Consider the following 18,837-nt stretch of genomic DNA (forward strand, 5'->3'; position numbering starts at 1 on the left):
TCTTGTGGGCGCCTATTGTAACAACTTCTTACCGCCGCTTGATTTTTCCTACTACTACTTTTACTCTATGGTGGGTATTCTTTTGTTGTGCTGATGCACTATAGCCTTGTTCCCTGTTTTTCGGCGACCTTATGTTGTATGCCTTAGGGGCATTGTGGGAGCTATCTACATGCTAAGTATCCCTTATAGGGACTTGAACCTCAACTTTTCTCTGCTTCTTATGTCCATATGAGCTGTCATGGTATCACAGTCACTCAGATTCTTTGGTCTGCGTAACTTTTGTTACGTTGTTTGACCCTCTTCGGTGTGGACCTCCTCCTTGTACTGTTTTACTCTGTGGAACACAGATTTTCTCCTACTTATCTTTGTGCTCCTATTGGTTCATGTCTGAGTTCCATGAACCCACCTCACCCTTATGGTGTATTCATTTTCCCTACTACTCTTGTGGAATCGGCCTTTTCTTGGTGTATTATTTCAAATTTATCCTGGGTACCACTTTCTTGAGTAAGCCCTTTAAGCCCTTTTTCTATTTTATCGTGCTCCTGATGCTGTTCTCTTCAGTAGTCTAGTATTCTTGCATCTCTTTTCACCCTTCAGATATTCTTACCTACCTAATTGGGTTACTGCCACTGCAGTTGCTTCCTGCAGGGGTTTTTATACATATCTACCATTGCCCCCGTGGATTACCTGTTGTGTCTGCTGTTCTTTTCAGTCCAGTTCCACTGGGACACCAGTCCCCTTGATTGTTTGGACTCATATCTGGTATCCTTATTTCACAGGAGGCTAAGTTTCCCTTTGCTTCCTGTATCTCTCCTCCCGCCACTTCCGTGGCATAGTTTTTCTATGTGAGAGGTTCCGCTTTCACCCCGTTATTTTGGTGGGGGTATTCCATTACTTTTTCTTTGGGCATGTCCTATTTTCTCTTAAGTTTCCATGGAGTGTTGGCCAGGTTTCTTACCTGTTTCTCATTCTTCCATGGGTTGGATAATGTGTGATTGTCAAAGTTAGCTATCTGTTGCCCTTAGTTTCTGCCTGCCCTGGTTTCATCCTGGCTGTCTTTTTTTTCTTCTTCTCCTTCATAGACGACTTTTCCACTTGCTGTTTACTCTCTCCTTAACCTGTTATCACCTGCTGGCATCCGTACTTAATCGGTTGTGTTGGTTCTTGGATGGTTGCTCTATTTTCCTGCAGTGGGCGATGCCTTCCACTTCTTACTCTTATGTGGCAGTGGGTTGCTATTCCCCAGCCTTGTGTTTCTGTCTCCACCTCAGATACTGTTGTACCTTCTTCTTTACGACTATAGAACTTTTCTCTGTCCTCCCTTAGTTACCTCCGGTCCTAGAGTATCCTTCTTTCCTCCACTTCTTGTCCTCTCGTTCACTGGCGAAGGACGTAGGTTACCTTCGGTTGAGTGGATATACAATCGCTTGCACTGTATGACTTGTCTGTCTGCATGAGATTTTGTTTTTCATGTGCATATTTATCCTTGGGTTTATTTATCTTCTGAAGTATGTCTTTTCATGTATATACCTTTCTCTTTAATGGATTTCTTGTAGATGTATTTTACTTCAGAGATATATATATATATTCACTTAAAAAACCATAGGTTTCACACAGGTTATAGTTAGGTGGATATTTCTCTCGTAAAAAACCAATGAAATTCCCCTGTTATAGTTAGTTCAGATAACTATAACTCGCGCCCCCGCAATCCACTGCTGATGACGTCACATATTACATCACTCATGACATGGTCAGTGACATCACTCATGACATCACTGATGACATCATCCTTGTGATAGAGTGGCGGTCGCGCGAGTTATAGTTATCTGAACTAACTATAACGGGGGAATTTCATTGGTTTTTTACAAAATAAATATCCACCTAACTATAACCTGTGTGAAACCTATGGTTTTTTAAGTGAATTTGCAAGGTTTTTTAAATGCTAATTCCTAACTAGAACGTGTGTGAAACCTATGGTTTTTTAAGTGAATATATATATATATATATATTGTGCACATATGGTTGTCTGGCCTTCTATATGGTGTACGTTGCTGCATTTTACCTGCACCCTTCTTGGCGACCTGGTTCAGCCTTCTTGGTTGTACTGGTCTTTTTCCTTCCTTCTCTCCAGTGAGCGTCTCCGCTACATGTGCCTTATATATCTTTAAGGTTCTCAATGTGAAAGCGGTTTCTTTACTGCTCTTGTTGTTTCTGTGGCGATGCTCTTCTGCATTCCTTGTTCTTCCTCCATCATTCTTCATAGGAGGTCTATTTTTTCCGAAATCTGTTTCTCAGGATAGTTTCCTCGATGATAAGAGGGTGCTCTTTATTCTTTGTATGTGTTGCTGCGGCTAAGCACGCTGTGTATGCTCCTTCCATTTGTTTTTGAGCCTGGCCTCTATGGGCTATTGTCTTGCTCTCTTTACATTCCCCGATCTTAGGTTGCATCTCCTTCTAGGACTGTCTCTATACCGTGCTCTTATGGTATTACAGCTTTCTACTCCCTGTGTGCCTCCATAGTCCTTCTTGGAGTTCAGTCCTTTCGGTGAACATCTTTTTTCACCTATCATTTTTAGATAGTCTGGTCCCCTTCTACCTTTTGGACCAGCTTCTCCTATTGTCATGTATTTCCTACAAATCTATACAGGATCTGCACGTTTAGACAACAGAAACTAACTGATTGCTGCCCAGACTGATTCCAGACACCCCCAAAGGGTATGTTAGTCTGTAGACCCGCTGGCTCACAGTGTCTCTATAAGCCCTACAACCATACCAAGGAGCGAATAGTTTCTGGCAACTATTGAATATGACAACCCTGACCCCTCGGGGATCGTGGAAACAATACAGTACTTTTCGCTCAGTCACTCGTGCTCACTCAGTCTCAGAGAGATATACAGAATAAACAGTGGGGACGTTTTCAATAAGCATTTATTGAACCGGCGTCCTAGTATAAAATACGCGTGCTACAACAACCATTATACAGAAACAGATGTATACAGTTATAAGCACCAAATGAAATGAAATCCAGTATTTGTAAAGCGCACAATTGCCCAAGGGTGTCAAGGCGCTGGGGGCCGTCGGGGAGATTAAGCGAGCTTTTGCCCAGAGTCACATGGGGCTGAACTAACCTGCTGCGGGCACTGGGGATCGAACCGTGAACCCCGTGATCCGAAGTCAGGCGCCCTGGCCGCTGCGCCACATCTCTTCCACGCGAGTAAAGTCTCTTCCAACAGAGTAAATGAAAAGTAGAATTCTACCATGGTGCTAAAACAATGAATATATGCAGGCATATTGATACATGGAAGTAATCATGAGTACTTCTAAGATGCAAACCCTAACTATATGCACCTAAGTGTACCTAGCATGTATGTAGGTGTATAGCCAAGAATCCCCCTAGGAATGAGCCAACTCCATTACCTCATGGGAGAGAACAAAGGAACCCCGTCTTGGTCTCGTATTGGACACCCCACGAGGGATGCCAGACCACTGCGTGTTTGTGTCTGCGTGCAGGGACTTGGGCGTCTTGTGTTCGCATTGAAGCTTCTCCTCTGGTTTGCCCAGCAAAGATGTGATACTTCTATACCCGAAAGGTACCCTCAGGGGTTCTACCCAAATGTTTCATGGTACTGTAGGTCTGTCGGCCAAGGATGACAAACGTGGTGACTTTTGTACAGCGTTATTATGCAGAAGATTGTAATCCTGCTGTGATACTAAGAGTCCTCATGCATAATAAATTAGGCTAGTTTTCAAAGCAAACCACACAACATTTATTCGGCACCTACCTAGGTAAAAGGTCAGCACCAGAGCTGTTCTGTAGAGCAAGATAGGACAAATGTAGGTAAGAGGTTGTGCAACTACCTAGGCCTATATTGGGGCTCATAATACTATATGGGGATCTTTGGTGAGGTCAGATTGCAGCCCCTCCTCCATGGATGGTATTGCTTGGGTATCTGATTATAAGATAAGGAATCTGCAGCTAGATCTCTATCAGATGGACAAATTACTTACCTTCGGTAACATCTATGTGGAAGCAGATTCCTTATCGACCCAATCATCCTCCCCGCTCTGTGAACTGAGGGCACCTGTTGTCTCCAAGATCCCCTGTTTGCATACTACTACGGTTCATTTCCTTTTACACACCGTTTTCAGAGACTGTTTCCTCGAGTGGCTATTTGTCGTTGACGCGAAAATAGTCACAGACGAGACTGACGTCAGCTCATGGGGGGATGGCTTATAAGGACTCCTTTGATATCGTATTCAGGAGGTGACGTCTCTATGGAGTCGCTCGAGGCCCTCTACTGATGCATAGAGGTACTGCTGAAAAGGTTTCCGGATCCAGTCTGGCGTCTAGGGACGATTCTAAGATAAGGAATCTGCAGCTAGATCCCGTCTCTACCTGATAAGGCGTTACTAAAGGTAAGTAACTTGTCTTTTGACGTCACCATCAGTCTGGCAAACTCTCCCGTCTTCTCCTTTGCCTCTACCATCAGAAAATCATCAAGGTAGTGCAGCACTTGCACCAACCTCGCCACCTCATGTACTGCCCATTCCACAAATGTGCTAAACTTTTCAAAAGCTGGAAATGCCTTTGGACAACCCATTGGCATGGCTCTGTCCGCATGGATTTGTCCCGGAAATTGTAGCCTCAGCAGTTGTAAGTCATGCAAGTGGGCCAGTAGCAAAAGAAATGCAGACTTAATATCAATATTTGCAATTTCCGGTCCCAACTCACACTTCTATACCATCCTTATAGCCTTGTGCAGACATGTGTATGCTACGGAACTCTCTCCTTGATGTATTGGTTGTTAATTGATAGCCCTTCAGGCCACAATAGGACAATAGGTGTGCATCAGTCTGTAACCTCACTTGCCCTTTTTAGGTACCCCATCCCTATGGATGAGTTAATGGATAAAGTCCATTGGAGGGGATGCAAGAGGACCCTTCATCCTCCCCCCTCCACTTATTTCCATAGCTTCCCCTTTATGATATGTTCCTTGACATGATTTAAGATTGTCTATCCATCCCCCCCCCCCCCCCCCCATCCTCTGGTATGTGTAAGGGGTTCTGGAACCCTCCATAAAACCTTCTTCCAAATATCTCATCACTGAGCCGTTTGGGTACAACCACAGCCATCGTTAAAGCCCTTCCACCCTAACTGACGTAACTGCCCTTTCAAGGCACCCCTTCTTCCATCCCTCCTGCCTCTGCACCCCTTGTCCCTTGTTACAATGTAGCATTGGGTATGTGCCATTACATTTTTTACACTCATGTAGGACTTGCATGGGTATCTGGACCAAACTCCATTATTATAGTTCCAGCAGGTGCCAACGGCACCCATCCTGCCCAACTGCCCCTGACTCCTCACTGTCAAGGTGCAACACCTTGGAAACTGCTGTACAGTAAGCCGTAACGTGCTCATTGTATGCCGAATTTTCAATGTCTGGTCAGGGTCATGAATTGCAACAATAACTCTTTTCTAAATCACCCCATGCCTTGGAAGTGTTCTCGCTATGTAGAGACCCAAACTCCTCATCGTACCTCAGACATGTTATTCCCCCAAAGCTGCTACTGGCTGTATCTCCACATTCCTATGCTAGCCTCAGACGTTTTTGCAGATGATGCTAGCATAGATGGTGCATATCACCGTCCACTTATCTTATCTATGGGAGACGCAGCGTCCGCTTTTGGGATTGTGCACCGTGCGAGCCAGCAGAACTACCAGCCCCAGGAGCTTCAGGGCCAGCAACGAGCAACGAGGTCCCGTCCCCTGACATCGGAGCCAGTACTTCATCACCTCGCGCCTCCCGCTTCGCGGGAGACGCAGCGTCCGCTTTTGGGATTGTGCACCGTGCGAGCCAGCAGAACTACCAGCCCCAGGAGCTTCAGGGCCAGCAACGAGGTCCCGCCCCCTGACATCGGGGCCAGTACTTCATCACATCGCGCCTCCCGCTTTGCTGGAGACGCAGCGTCCGCTTTTGGGATTGTGCACCGTGCGAGCCAGCAGAACTACCAGCCCCAGGAGCTTCAGGGCCAGCAACGAGCAACGAGGTCCCGCCCCCTGACATCGGGGCCAGTACTTCATCACATCGCGCCTCCCGCTTCTAGTGTGCGCCGGGCGAAGCCCGGGCAAAGGGCGGGCCGTCATCGGCCGGTAAAGGCTGGGCTGGGCCCCCCCTCTGTCATACCTGATTCGGTCACCTCAAGTAAGTGACCCCAAAATCACGTGTTTGTACCCACACAATGTTTTGTTCCAGTCCCATTGCTTTATCCTGTTATATCTCTTCTAAGGCCTTGTGAGTTAGTATTCATATTCCCCATCCCGGTCAGTCATTCTTTTTTACCACGTTACATGCCTGCAATGGGTAAAACCCCCCTGGTAAAAAAGCCCATCAATGGAACTTTGGATCACTTTGTTATTAGGACAATTCCGGACCCTGATTGGGAGGACTCTCTTGCTGCGCGGCGAGCTGACAGACGCCGCTCGATTGAGCATATTAAGAACATGCGTATGTCTCCACAACCAAGCACGTCGGTCCATGATGGCTCACATATAACTCCAATAGCTTGTGAACCCTCCAGCAGCGAAAGTACTCCACTGCTTCTACGGGACAGATCTAATCTGATAGACTCTATTACGGACCATATTGTTGACTCTATTAACGAATTAAGTGTCATTATCTCTACCTCTCCCCGTGTCCTTGTTTCACCCGTTAAGTCCGGGACGTCCCTCTCGTCACCTGTGGTAGAGATACCCCAAAAAAAGAAACATACTCGGAAGCACAACCTTGATCCCCCCCAAGGTCCCCCACCAACAAAAAGGAGAAAGTTAGGAGGTAGAATTTCAAGGGGTAAATCAAGTAGGCTTATGCAAACTCCAAATCAAAATCCTGACCCTGTTAACACTCCCGCATTATTTACCCCGCAATTGCACATGACATCTCCTTTGCCTATCCCTCAATCCACTTCCTCTAAGGATATCCCCACTATCAATATCACTGGGTCCATTGAGCAAATAGTACGATCTTTTATTCTCCCAGTAATAGAGAGATTGAATACTATCACTCTCCAATTAGGGTCCCTAGAAGAGCTAGTTAGGGAGAATATAGTAGCAAATAAGGCCCAATTTAACAATGTTCCACCATCTGTACCCCTGGTAACGGTAATACCAACCCCCCCACCTGTCATCTCGAAGAAAGGGATATTACCATCTCTGTCATCTGTTCCATCAAAGCTCCCTCTTGCCCCCGTGGAAAAAAGTTGTAACATAAATAAGAATCGACTCCGCCCTCCCCAAAAGGGAGAGGTAAAAAACGTCAAACCTTCTATCCCAAAATCTTCCCTGCTAAATGCGTCTTGTATATCACGTCCATCTTTTGAATCCAGGGCAAACACACAAGTGGGCGGGAATTCTACAAACTTAAATCCGGCTCCTGTTCCAGGTAACCATTCAAAACATGGTGTAAGGAGAGAGCCTAGGACTAGGTTAGCTGACCTCCCCCCGGAAGTGGCTCCATATGTAGTCATTTTGACAGGTGTTCCGCCCTTAGAGGAAGGCAAGACGGAAGATTTTTACCAACTAAAAAACAAAGCCCTCTTTTGGCTCAGTCAAAATCGGCCACTCCCTCTGTATTTGAACGGTGCAATCATTCATGTCAGGCGACTGCCTTGGCTGGGCTGTCGAACGAAAAACCTATTCGGTGACATTATTATTGTTAATTTCTCAGACCGAAGAACTGTAAGATACATCCTAGATGAATTTCAGGAAATTGGGTCAGGGGGTATCATGACACGTGATCTGATATTTTTTTACCCAAGATCTGCTGTAGAATTCACACCTAATCTGGGACCTTTAACTAGTCACCCTAATGAGCGTTCTAGGTCTAGCCGTAATAACGGTTTGTTTAACAACAATCATTTTAACGGTTACTATCCATTTTACGGCCCTAAATCCCTCCAAGCTCCCTATAGATTTGACTATTCATCAGGTCTGGACACAAATGACTGACTGGCTCAATCTTCACAGTCCTTAGCTTGTCTGACCTCTCCACTTCCCGAAAAAGAAAACCAAGTACTCCAACTTTCTTCTTTCAGTAGGCCTACGGAGGACCATCAACCCTCACCTCAGGGTATAATGAACATTCAATTAGATTCAGGCTCCCCAAGGGATATGACAAAACCCTCGGGCGGCGTTACTCTATTTGCGGGGGGTTCGGTTAACCCTGCCCTTTCCTCCAAAACCAAATTTCTAGGCGACGATATCCTACCTGGGCGGGGCCCGGTTAATCCTGTCCTTAATCCTGACCCTTCTCTCAAATTAATTTTCTGGAACGTCGCAGGCTTACGCTCTAAGGCAGACAAACCATCATGGCTCTCTGTCATTAGGGAGCATAATATTGTTTGCCTGCAAGAAACGTGGTTGACAGCTCCCATTCATCTGCAAGGATACAAAACCTTCAACTCATTTGCCCAACCTTCATCATGTGGGAGAGCGAAATGTGGCCTGGTAATATATTTCTCAAATGAACTCCTAACCACAGATACCAAAATCATTAATAGCAATCCCTATTCCCAGATCCTTATGATAACACCCAGTAAAACACAGTTGTTCTACATAGTTAACTTTTATAACAATTTGACCCCAAAGGACATACTCCCAGTCCTGGAAAATATTTATCGACTCTTATCAGAGGAGCGTCTCAAACATTCTAACACTAGTATTATCATAGTCTGGGGTGGAGACTTCAATCTTAATCTCTGTAAGGGAGGCGACTTAAATATCTGTGGTATTGTGGACGACTTGGGTTATAATGTAACGCATTTCCCTCATACCAAACTAGGGAACTTTCTGACCGAGATAATATTCAATTTAGATCTAGGTTTTACTAACGATCTGGCTTCTCCCCCAGTTCCTTTCACTCCCACATTCAATGGCAGGGGATTATCTAGTCTGATTGACTATGTTTTGGTTTCACAAGCTTCCAAAGACCAGCTACGTAGCGTTCGAACAGGTATTGATCCCAGCAGTGATCACTTTCCCAATACTCTCGCCATCACTATTCCGGATATGCTAGAACCATCCACTAAGCAAACTCTCTTAACACAAGAAACTTTAAGGGTAAATAAGCTGAACGGGTATGCAATTAAATGGAGCAAAGTTGATGCTGATAAGATTATCTCAGCAGTCCTGAGTCGCATACTCCCACATATCGAAACGTGCTTAAATTCACATTCTCTCCCTGATCAGGTACTGGCTACCTTCTCTCTTATTACATCTGAAATAAAGAGAGAGTTGTTCCGTAAAACCTCGGGCGTTAATCAAACAAAAAAGGGTTGGTTTAATCCCGCAACAAGGCGCGCCTACCTCTCACTAAAGAAAGCTTTGACTAATACCGTAAGGGATAAAGTGGAAGTGATAAGATTAAGAAAATGCTATAAGCAAGCACTTAAATCCTGTAAGGTAGATATTAAGAAGGAACTATGGGCCAAGTTACACCAGAGTTGTTCTCTTAAGGATTCGGCTACCTTCTGGAAAATAGTAAGAACACCTTTTTTAACCGACCAACAAGAGATCCCAAGGATCGAGGTAGCAGTGGGTGAGGCAGCTTGGGTTGGTCATTTTTCAAAGATTTTTGGTATTTCGGAGGATTCTATGTCACAGCCACCCTCAGATAGCTCAGGGATGTCGACTACCCAAAACTATAGTACACCACCCCTCTCCCCTAATTCTAACCTTTATTTTGATCATGCTGAGGTACTTCTGGCACTGCAGGCTTCCAAATGTGGTAAAGCCCCAGGCCCTGACGGGGTTCCCGTGGACCTATTTAAAAATAACTTAGAATTATGGTCCCCTATTCTCACTAAGGTCTTCGAAGCAGCCACTAAAATCGGCCCACCAGAGTCCTGGACAACTTCCATTCTTCTTCCTATTTTTAAGAAGGGCGACCGTAATAGTCCTGCCTGTTACCGTCCCATCTCCCTCTTGGACTCTACTGGCAAGGTGATGGGTCGGTTACTTCTTAAAAGACTCCAGGATTGGGCTGAAAGTAATCAAGTGGTTTCTGACCTTCAGTATGGTTTTCGAGAGGGACTTGGGACGGTGGAGCAGGCATTAAACCTTTCTTTATTGATAGGTAAATACGTATGGGCCAAAAAGGGAAGGTTGCATTTAGCCTACGTCGATTTATCGGCGGCCTTTGATTGCGTCTCCCATAGTAAACTATGGAAACGCCTTCTGGCTATGGGGGTTGATCCTCCCTTGGTGAGCTTTATTCGGAATCTCTATACAGGGGCCTCGGCAAAAGTACGGTATGGTCTGGGGGGGAAGTTACAACATCATTCCCAGTACGTAAGGGTGTCAGACAGGGATGCGTACTGGCACCCTTTCTTTTTAATTTATACACGAATGGCTTAGAGGCTGCGATGTTGGTAGGAAGCCAGGACCTGCCCATGATTAATCACCGTCCAATACCCGCGTTGCTTTACGCGGATGACGCGGTGATCATGGCCAGGACCCCACGCCAACTCCAACTTCTCCTCGACAGATATTGTGACTTCATGGCAGCCCTTGATCTAAAAGTAAACATAAAGAAAACGTTTGCAATGCATCTGGGGAAACGCCTTAGACATTCTGGCAGTATCCGGATAAATAATACCATTCTGGAGACCGCAACTTCATACCCCTATTTAGGTATTCTGATAGACAATACCTCTAGTTGGGGTCCTACCCTTCTGGCCAGAAAGTTGGGGCTCCTCAGAACTACAACAGCTTTGGTCACATTTGCGCAAAAACTAGGCCAGCGCCCCTCCCGGGAGTTGATCCAGATCTATAGGGCCAAGTGCCGCCCAGTGGCAATGTATGGGGCCGGGGTTTGGGGTCACATTAACACGGAAATTATCCAAAAAACAGAAAATGCTTTTCTGCGGTACCTTTTGGCCGCTCCCAATAGTTCGCCAACTTATGGATGCCATATGGAGTTGGGGGAGGATTATATTTCTGATCTTATTGCAATCCAACCAATTCTTTTATGGCATCGACTATGGGTTACTTTAGAATGCAAACTGACTCGCCTGCCTATTTCTGACTGTCTCACTCTGGAAGGTTGGAAAAATATCCCGTGGCTGTTGTATGTCCATAAATTCCTGAGAGATGTAAACCTGGAATCTCTTTTCATGCTCCCTGAGACCTCAGCTGATATTTCACGCAAAAAGCTGCAAACCGCGTGCTTATCCCATTTACGTGAGCTTCGCCTAACATCCGAGATTTTAAAGCCTACAAATCTCCATCTTGCCGCGGTACAAGTCTCATTTGGGATCCAGCCATATTTACTATCCAGTGCTAATCATTATGAAAAATATCTTTTAACACGATTCCGGTTCAATACTTTCCATCGGTTGTTAACTTTCCCGAAGACAAAAGATTGGTCTAGTAAACTAACTCCTTGTCCATGTGATGGGCAATCAGAACAATCGCTACTGCACGTAGTCTTCTTCTGTAGTTACTATGAATTCCCACGCCAAAAGTGGATTTTACCTCTATTAAAATTCATAGGCTTACGCCAGTGTCGCCCGGCCCTCCTTGCCTTACAATGTTTGGACACTGAGTACAGCATCTTCCCAACAGCCAGTTTTTTAAAAGCTTGTGTTACATATCGTGCAAACTATGACCTTTCTTAAATCGCTAGATCGTAATTGTGATTTAGACTGAAAGAAATAATGTGTTATATACTAGTTGTTTTTACAATCCATGCATAAGAACCTTTTTATGATCTATATGAATTCTCACGATTTTAAAGTTTTGTTTTTAACTTTTGTATACTTTTATGGACACAAAATTTGTATCCGAATAAAGTTTTAATTGATTGATTGATGTTCGTAGATGCCCTCCGCATCTGTGCCAATTGTTTCTTCTGGTTTGACCTCTCCTTTCATCTCGTCTCTGTTTAAAAATGCCCACATACTCATTTTCCCATATCTTTTCTTTCATGAACATTAGCGGATGACTGCCTAAAATGTCCCTCACTCCCATCTATGAAAGGTTTACTCTCTCTCCCTCCACCACCTTCCCTTTGTCCTCTGCCTGTCTCGGATGCGCCCTGCCCTCTTACCTGTGCCTGCCTTGGATCCCCCCATCAGTCCCCGTTTCTTGGTTATCCCAGTCCCTCCCCTTCCTACCATTCACCCTCAATCATTGTGCAGCTGCTCTGCCTATCATTTGTTCTCTGTGGCCTTTTTCAACTGCTCCACTGCATCCTCACTGTTCCGCCCCCTGGCAATTGTTGCTTATCCCTCGATGTTGTCTTTTGCTGCTGCTGTGAGTTACCCACTCCTGCCTATCCCCTTGCGGGTGCTTTCATGTCTAGCACCCCAGGCTTCCTCATCTGTCTCTCCATCACCCATCCTCTCCTGTCCTTCTCTCTCTGATTTTGAAGGCAATTCCTCCTCGCTCCTCTTCCCTGCTTTACTCTGCCATGGGTCCATCATCTTCCTCTTCCACTGATGCTCTCTCTACGCTGCAGCCTCCTGCCATGCCGCACACTCTGAACCTTTGCCTTACCAACTCCTCCTCCTGTTAACTCACTTCCATTTTGTAGAGAGCCACCTGGCCTCTCCCATAATTTGTATCACCCCAACACCCAACTGACCGGGCTCGGTCTGAGGGTACAAATAAACGGGCCATGGTTGCACATGAGCATTGGCCGATAACATACCAAGTGTCCTGCGGGCATCTGTATCCAGCCCCTTAGCACAGGCCTGCCTTGTCACCGGCTTGGCGTGCTACACTGGTGACGAGGGAGCCACAGACCTTCGCCCTCCCTCCGGTAGCCTTACTCACCGGTCCGAGAAGCCGTGAGTCTGCCTCTCACACCGCTAATCAATATCGGGGACGCCCTGGCATAGTGAGCCGTCGCCCGCCTCAGCTCTGCACACTGTTGCCTGGATCCCGCAGTGAGGCACACATGCTGATCCCGCAGTGGCCTGCAGCGGATCAGGAACACCGGCGGTCCATGTCGCTGCTGGCGGTCGACTACTGCCTCCCGAGCCCGCGAACGGCACTGCAGGGGCTTGGCCTTCCGCCCTGCTCCTCATCGCCTGCATAGTCTGCCTGCTCTGAGGCCTAGTGAATTAAATCCCCGCCCTACAGGGCTACGGTGAGAGGCAGCGCTGCACCGGTGAGCACGACACAAGGCCCAGTGAGGGTGTGCATTCCCTCCCACTTCAGCCTGGAAGCTGAACTCAGCCGCCTGGGTCCAGCAGCAACACCAAGCAAGCCTGCGACCGGCCCACCGGATCCTGCAACAGGTTAGCCCTGCCGATCAAGGCTCACAGTGGCACATGGAGCCGATCACACCCTGGATATCCTTGAGGAGCAGGGAAGGCCCAGCACAGGCCCAAGAAAAGGTCAGACACACGCTGCGAAATTAGCAGAGCCTCAACAGCACTTCATCCACCTTATGCAGCGGTATACCCACGGCACGCAGGGTCAATAATCGGCGTCCATGGGAGACCCACCGCCGCAACAACCGCCTGCGCAGGCGCCGCCAGCATCCTTCTCTCATTCGTCAGTGACACCCATACCCCCCTTCAGCCAGCTCACTGACCCCTCCACAGCCACCCCCAGGTGGAAGCTCTGTCTAGGTTGCCTCAACCATTACTTCGGGGGGAAACAGAGACGGATGGAGCGGTGAAGCGCTCCCTGCTGATGCACTTTTGGGGTGACGAGCTCTGCGAGCTATTCGAGACATCACGTGGGCAGATCACGACTATGACGCAGCAGTCAATGCCCTCAACAGGCATTTCGACCCCCAAATGAACCCGGACAATGAGCGGTTTAAACTGCGTCAAGCCCGGCAAACTGTAGACCTGTTTTACGCAAGGCTGCGGAGGCTCGCCCGCACGTTCACGAACATCGATCAACCAGAGGAGATCGTGCAAAGATCAATCAGGGGTGCAAGTCCGTCACACTGAGACGCCAGATACTTCGCCAACCAGGCATGTCCCTAGATGAAATCCTTGTCCTGGCGCGCTCCCACGAGCTGTCGGACAGCTGAGCGATGGAGGGCGCCCGAGTTCGCAGTAGCCCACAATTCACATCAAAGTAGAGACTGTGTAGGCAGTGCAACAGTTCCCCGGACTGGCACAAGCGCGGTCCCGCTTAGTCGGCCCACAGGGAAATGTAGATACTTTGGTTTCGACCACAAGGTCTAGGACCTATGCCTGGCAAGAGAGCAGACCTGCTCCAAATGCAACAAACCCAACCACTATGCCAGCGTCTGCCGCGGAGGAGGTTGGCCATCTAGAGGAGGGGCATCAAGAGGCCACGAATTTACGCCACCTGACGCTAGAGGACCCCACCCCAATGGAGGCGTCCTGGGGACAGGAAGCTGCTGCCCACTATGAGGAGGACAGCAATGTTTTTGCCATCTCCTATGCCAGACGGTTAGGCCGAAAGAAACTCCCCCCTCCGATGTGTCATGTGCAGGTCAAAGGAACCACAGTTCACACGCTGATCGACATAGGCGCAGCTGTGAACGTAATGGACTCAGACCAATACGAAAAACTGTCCCCTCTACCACCCCTTGCGCCTAGTGCATCCAAGATATACACGTATGGGGGTACCGTACCACTACCGCTCCAGGGAGTGATCAAAGTCAATGTCTCCAGCATGGAACAGTCCATCAAGACAAGGTTCCATGTAACGGAAGGCCAGAAGGGGACGCTGTTTGGATGCCACACCCCCAAAGATCTGGAGCTGGTGTTCTTCGTAATGCAAGTGCATGATATACATGCGGAGGACATCCTAAACAGATTTTCACAGCACTTCCAGGGCTTGGGACGGCTCAAAGGCCACCAAATCAAGCTCCAAATCGACAAAATGATCAAGCCAACATCGCTCAGACACAGGCACGTCCCATTTCACCTGCGCCCACTCGTGGAGAAAGAGCTACAAGACCTGGAGAACCAAGGTGTCATTGAGTGTTGGGGCCCACCCCATGGGTATCCCCACTGGTGATAGTACCAAAGCCCAAACAACCGGTGGCCATCCAGCTATGTGTAGAGATGAGGCTTCCCAATCAGGCCATCCGGAGAGAAAGGCACGTGACTCCCAACGAGGGACGACATCGTGGCAGACGTAAACAGCGCCCAGTGGTTCTCCAAACTGGACCTGAATTCGGGGTACCACAAGCTGGAACTGGCACCGGAAAGTCGCTACATCACGACCTTCTCCACGCACATGGGTCTCCGGAGATACACTTGGCTCAGTTTTGACGTATCCTCAGCCACCAAAGTGTTCCAAAATGCCATCAGAGAAACACTCTTAGGCCTGGTCGCCATGATCAATCTAAGCGACGACATCCTAATATGCTCCCAGAGCCTTGAGGACCATCACGTTCGGCTGCGAGCCACGCTACAACGCCTAGCAGACTGATACCTCAAGCTGCACAAAAGTAAAGCTAATTCTACAAGTGTTCAATCGAGTTCTTTCGATATGTCTTTTCACGAGATGGGCTCCGTGTAGATCCACGCAAGGCGGAGGCCATCCGAAACGCCCCGGTTCCCCAGAACTCGGCGGAAGTAAGAAGCTTCCTTGGTATGGTAAGATACTCAGGAGGTTCATCCCCTGGCTGACCACGCGGTCTGAACCCCTGCGCCAGCTCACGAAGTCCAGCGTGCCATGGGCGTGGGGCCCCAGAGAAGAAACGGCATTCAACAGCATCAAGAAGGCACTACTCGATCAGACAATGATGGCGTACTTCCATCCCAAGAAGAAGACAGAACTAGTCGTGGACGCCAGCCCTGTAGGGCTCGGAGCAGTCCTTTTGCATGAGCACGCCAAAGGGACCTGTGTCCCGGTTGCAAACGCCAGTCGAGCTTTGACACAGACGGAGACCCGCTACGCTCAAATAGAGCAGGAGGCTTTGGCCATCAGGTGGGCGTGCCAACATTTCCACTTCTACCTCTACGGCCACCAGTTTTGTGTGGTGACGGACTATAAGCTGCTGCTACCGCTATTCAATGGATCTTCTCGCCTAGCGCCACTCGGAATAGAGAGATGGGCTATCCAGCTCCAAGCATACTCGTTTGAGCTGATTTACAGATCAGGGGCCGACAACCTAGCCGACTTTGTCGAGGCACCCTTCCCCTGGCAGCGTAGGGCAATCAACGGCGGACGACGAGCATACTGAATGCTTCATTAACATGGTCGAACCCAACGCCTGCCCGGTCGCCATAACGTGAGAGGAACTCCGAGATGCCACGGACGCAGATGACACCCTTGCAAGGGTGAAGGAAACTGGCTCAAGGACAGTGGCATCAATTCCTCGATGGCTCCAAGTCGCTAGTGGCCGAGGAACAGAACACCAGAAGCCAGCTCTGGAGAGTGTGGCATGAGTTGAGCATCAGTGGGTTTGGCCTGATCCTACGAGGGCAAAGGATTGTCGTTCCGAGAAGCTTCTGCCATCAAATGGTCGCGCTCGTCCATCAAGGGCACCAAGGGGCCGCAAAGACGAAGGCCAGACTAAGCGCAAAAGTATGGTTCCCCAACAGGGACGAGCTGGTGGACGAAGAAGTCCGATGCTGCCACCCCTGTGCAATCACCGGCAAAGACCCAGCTCCGGCGCCTGTACTGACAGAAGAACCATGCATGACTCCCTGGATGAAGATCAGCATCGATTTTGGGAGCTTCCTGGATGGGCTGCACACAGTGGTAATCATGGACTTGTTCTCTAAGTTCCCGGTAGTGGAGCTCCTACTGTCCACGGTGTTTGTCCACGTGCAACCAATACCGGGAAAGACCTTCGACCTGTTTGGATTCCCAGAAGAGGTCAAATCCGACAACGGGCCACCGTTTCAGGGACAGGACTTCCATGACTACCTGGCACAAGGGGCTGTCAAGCACCAGTGGATCACCCCACCCCAGTCCAACGGGGAGGTGGAGCGGTTTATGAGGATGCTGAACAGAGCCCATCAGATAGGAGTTTACCAGCCCCAGGACCTCGAAGTGTGCCTGCACCAATTTCTACTTGCGTACCGACAAACACCTCACTCCACGACTGGGTGCGCTCCTGCCTCCCTACTGCTCAAACAACCACTGCGGGATGTCATCCCCAAAGACCCCGAGTGGACACAACCCTGCCTGGACATCGAGAGAGTCCAACAGAAGCGTCGGGCAACAGATAAAAAGGCGACCAAGGATCGGAGAGCAAGGACTCCGACGCTGCACGTAGGGGCCCACTTTGTGCTCAAGGATCACCATCCAGGATGAAAGTTTCGCGCCCCATACGAGCCCAAAGTGTGGACAGTGACCCAGGTGGATGGCACCATGATCACGGCCCAACACTGCCAGCATACAGTAGTGAGGAACGTATCCTGGTTCAAAGCGGTACATGGCGACGCCACTCACTCAAACCTCTCCTTAGGATATGAGTGTGAGCCCATGAGTGACGACATGCCAGCCACGGGGGGCAGCCAGAGACCTGCGCCCTTTTTCCATCCAACGGCATCGGCATTGCCAGAGGACAGTAGGAGAGAAGGTTGGCGGCCTGAAACATCTGGGAGTCCCTCGGAGAGCATACCTGGTGATAATCCTGTGAGGAAGTCAAGGAGTCGACGCTATCTACTACGGCCCAACCCAGTGCTGAGCCAGACTGAGAGATTTCATGTGCTGAGCAGCCAAGGCATTTTATGACTGTTCCTTTCTGGTCTCCTTTTCTTCTGTTTTCCTTTTCTCTTCCCCTCTGTTGTTTCACCCCTCTGCTCCTCTCAATAAAACTAAAAGAAAGGAGGGATGTAGAGAGAAACCCGGCCTCTCCCATAATTTGTATCACCCCCACACCGCTCGTGACCGGGCTCAGTCCGAGGGTACAAATAAACGGGCCATGGTTGCACGTGAGCATTGGCCGATAACATACCAAGTGTCCTGCGTGCATCTGCATCCAACCCCTCCGCACAGGCCTGCCTCGTCACTGGCTTGGCCTGCTACAAATTTGGCTTATGGACCAATACCAGAGCTGACCGTAGAGCTTTTCTTCCCCATGCCCGCCAGGACTCTCCTCATCACCCTTGCCATGTGCCAAAGAGCCCTGCACCCTTGTCTCTGCCACTGGTGGACTTATTGAGGCAGGGGATACCTTGTCGTCCTCTGTACTCTCGTGCACCTACCAGCCAGCTTTACCCTGCCGGCTGTCTTCACTCTTCACGTGGAGGGCGCGCGCCCCCGAACTTCGACCCGTTCGCTCTGGGATCCTTGACTGTCTGAATGTCTCCATGCCTCCTATGTCCCGGGCCGCTCATGTGGAGTTACCTTCCTCCGCCACTCCCCCTCTCCCCTCCCATGAGTGATGTCCAACATACCACAACATCCCGCTATGTCTGAAGAACAGGTAGACCTCTCTAGGAGCACTCTGAGTCTGAAAACCATCCCAAGGTCTGGGGGGTACCTGTCACTCCACTGTGGCTCGTGCCTACCAGCCACCTCAGGAAGATGTGGCTTACGCAACCCTACCGCTGTCTTTGCTTCCATATCTGGTTCCTCATCTCTGCCTGATGCTGATATCTGTTGCCTGTGCTGCCTTGTACCCACCCTCAACCTGAGGGGTACGTGCCTTCTGTGATTTGTGTTGAGAAGGGCGCCCTTCTTGGACCTTTCCTTTGAACTAGGCCTTCTGAATGGTGCATCTATGCCCCCATCTTTGGCACATCGCATGCAGGGTCCAACCATCCGCTGCCTTTGGGCACTTCACCTTTAAAAGAGTTCGGGGGTCAAAGATCCCACATCAAGGCTGCCACGCTGTTAGCCTTCCTGGGATGGGACCCGAAGGCATAAACTGGAGGAAAGAC

General features: G+C 48.9%; 1 protein-coding gene across 5 annotated transcripts in view; it reads left to right on the forward strand.

Annotated features, from left to right (window-relative positions):
* The window catches only part of GLCCI1 (glucocorticoid induced 1), a 400,242-nt gene that overhangs the window by 224,587 nt on the left and 156,818 nt on the right, over positions 1-18,837 (forward strand). The window lies entirely within an intron of this gene.

This window comes from Triturus cristatus, chromosome 10 (assembly GCF_964204655.1).
Source record: "Triturus cristatus chromosome 10, aTriCri1.1, whole genome shotgun sequence".
In the NCBI taxonomy this organism is placed as follows: Eukaryota; Metazoa; Chordata; class Amphibia; order Caudata; family Salamandridae; genus Triturus; species Triturus cristatus.